Source organism: Bos indicus, chromosome 1 (assembly GCF_029378745.1).
Source record: "Bos indicus isolate NIAB-ARS_2022 breed Sahiwal x Tharparkar chromosome 1, NIAB-ARS_B.indTharparkar_mat_pri_1.0, whole genome shotgun sequence".
In the NCBI taxonomy this organism is placed as follows: Eukaryota; Metazoa; Chordata; class Mammalia; order Artiodactyla; family Bovidae; genus Bos; species Bos indicus.
Window position 1 is genome coordinate 46,820,887 of NC_091760.1, and position 3,342 is coordinate 46,824,228.

Here is a 3,342-nt window from a genome sequence, read left to right on the forward strand (position 1 = left end):
GTATTAAAAAGCAGAGGCATTACTTTCCTGACAAAGGTCTGTATAGTCAAAGCTATGGTTTTTCCAGTGGTCATGTACGGTTGTGAGAGTTGGACCATAACGAAGGCTGAGCAGTAAAGAATTGATGCTTTTGAACTGTGGTGTTGGAGAAGACTCTTGAGAGTCCCTTGAGCTGCCAGGAGATTAAACCAGTCAATCCTAAAGGAAATCAACCGTGAATACTCTTTGGAAGGACTGATGCTGAAGCTGAAGCTCCAACACTTTGGCCACCTGATGCAAAGAGCCGACTCTTGGAAAAGACCCTGATGCTGGGAAACATTGAAGGCAGGAAGAGAGGGGACAACAGAGGATGAGATGGTTGGATGGCATCACCGACTCAATGGACATGAGATTGAGCAAGCTCCGGAACATGGTAAAGGACAGGGAAATGTGGCGTGCTGCAGTCCGTGGGGTCACTAAGTCAGACACAACTGAGCGACTGAACTACAAATCTTCACATAAACACAAAAAGTCACATAAAAAAACATAAATCAGATAAAAAGCTTTTATTGTAAAAAGGCACATTTGCAAAATGTTTACAGTGTCAAAATTCTTTATATTAATAACATGGTAAAGGACAGGGAAATGTGGCGTGCAGCAGTCCATGGGGTCACTAAGTCAGACACAACTGAGCGACTGAACTACAAATCTTCACATAAACACAAAAAGTCACATAAAAAAACATAAATCAGATAAAAAGCTTTTATTGTAAAAAGGCACATTTGCAAAATGTTTACAGTGTCAAAATTCTTTAGATTAATAACATCTTAGTTTTAAAACTTTGAAGTTATTATACTTCTTTCAAATATAAATTCTCACCCTAATTAGAAAAATCTCTTTTGTTTGTCAAGAGAATGGCACTATCCAAAATGTTGTTCCAGTTTTCTGTCTACCTAGTCTCTTAACTTCATGTTATTTTAACTTGTACATAGTACTCTCCTGAAACTACTCTGTAAAAGGTTACCATCTCCTATTCCAACAGTCTCCTTCCTACCACTATTCTACCTTTCAATTCATTCTTGTCATATGAGCAATTTAACCTTTCTGAAACACAAGTTTCATTTTGTCAGTCCCTCAATCAAAAGCACCAAGTGAAAACTAGTGGAATGAATAGTGGGAAGTAGGGTGAGGCCAGGTTATGGTTGACCTAGAAAGTTAAATTTCAAGAGAGAAGTTTTTGAGGAGGGAATTAATATGATAAAATGTGTTGTTTTACTTAAATCATGCTAGTAGCAATGGGCAGATGAATTAGAGATGGGGAAGATGAGTCAAGGCGATCAGCTGTTGCAGAAATCAAGTATACTGGGCTGATAGGAGGGAAAGTCTTTCTTGTGGGTTTCTGGGCCAGCCAAGAAATGCTGCCTTGTTGAGAAGTTCATGGCCTTGTTCAGTAGAATTCTCCAAATTGCCTGGAGAGTGCATTGCAGGGTTTAAGGAATATACAAAATGAAGCAATTTAGTTAAAGTGTAGCAATTTGATTTTGGATGCAAAGGCTGAAGTACAAAAATGTCTGTGGTATGATTATAAAGTGTTGCTGGTTCACTTGGGCATGTGAGACTCTGCCCAGGGACTATGGCTGCTCTCTTTAGGAGCTATGACTATACTCAGTTAACCCCATAAAGTGAGTTCTTTGGCCCTTTTCTCAAGAAACCAGGTCAGACAAACCAAACCAAACTCTGGTTGTGCTATTGCTGTAAACTAGCAGAAACCTGTGCTCCTCAAATACCTTCTGGGCTTCCAGGAGCCCCCTCCCAAGTCACTACCCTGCAAAGTTGGAGAAAACTGTGAACCCTTTCTTGTTCCATGAGCTAGAAATTCACCTCAGACTTCACCGACTGTTCCAGGGAACAAAGGTTAGTAGGAGAAAGAATTCAGGCTTACATTTTTCTTATACCTGTATAGTAAGACTGTGCTTTCTACATAAGGGGGTTCTTGGTTAGAAGGAAAAAAATTCCTAGTCTTAATTCCCTCTTGAGAGCTAGGAAATTTGTCTTCAGACTAACACAGTGGGAAACAGGGTTTGTTTATTTATTTATTTTAAATTAAAGCAGCTGTAGTCAGAGAGAAGGAGGATCCAGGAAGGAGGGAATGCTCACAGAATCAATTGCCTGGAAACCTAGAAGCATGAGTTACAGGGATTTTTTTCAAACAAATTATCAGAGATGTTGGACATGGCTGTCTCAGAAAGACGGAAATTCAGAATAAAGATTGCAAGAGGGAGTGAAGGAGTAGGTAGTGGAAATTGGAAGCTCCACATTGTCGGGTGCCATCAGATTAGTTTCATTACCACCTGCCTCCACGTGCAGTCTGTGCTGTCTTTTCATCTTGTACTTCTGAACTGTTTAGAGTCCACCCATCTTTTAAGCCTTAGCTCCATTTCACTTCCTCCTTCAAGTCTTCTCTGAAGATTATAGTTTCTATTTCTTTCTCCATTCCCTGAAAGCTTATTGAGTTCATAGTTACAATCACACTAGTTAGCATGTTAATAGTCATATCAAAAGTCCCCTACAGTAAGGCAGTGTAATTTTTTAGTTTGGAGACTTTACTGTAAACTTCTTTTGTATACTGCTTGGAAAAATTCTGAGTTTTATACTTATTATAACGGGCTTCCATGGTAAAGCATCTGCCTACAATGCGGGAGACCCAGGTTCAATCCCTGGGTTGGGAAGATCCCCTGGAGAAGGAAATGGCAACCCACTCCAGTACTCTTGCCTAAAAAATTCCATGGACAGAGGAGCCTGGTGGGCTAAGTACCATGGGGTCACAAAGAGTCGGACACGACTGAGTGACTTCACACTCACTCACTCAATACTTATTAAATACACCTCTAGGTCTAAAGTTCTGTTAACTATTCAAGAACAACTACTTAAATATTTGATACTGTATAAAAGCTTCTATCCCAACATGCTTTAACTAAATTTTAAATAAGACGTATCGATTTTGACTAAACAAAATCCTCTATAGCAGAGTTGAACACTTTGAACTTATTCAGAAATGTCAATAAAGGGGGCAGCACCTCTCCTACCCTACCCCGCACCGCCCGCCCCCGCCCATTGCTAAACTTTTAGCAGTAAGTCCTCAAATTCGGTCTGCATAGAGTAGAGACCTTATAGTCATTCCGATGATAAAAGTGTCAAATTTCTAAAACATCTAGAAAAGAGAGCGAAATGATCATTTAATAATAGTTTGCTTCTCTGCCAAATTAGGGAGTTGACCAGGTTTCCCAAACTCATTGCTGCTTAGATTCTAACCTGGGTTTCGCATCATTAATTTCAGGCAGCCAATTGGGCCGTTTGGGTGCC

The 3,342-nt window shown here is 40.0% G+C and overlaps 1 protein-coding gene across 1 annotated transcript in view; it reads right to left on the minus strand.

Annotated features, from left to right (window-relative positions):
• Nucleotides 1-3,342, minus strand: part of RPL24 (ribosomal protein L24) — a 47,708-nt gene that overhangs the window by 12,505 nt on the left and 31,861 nt on the right. The window lies entirely within an intron of this gene.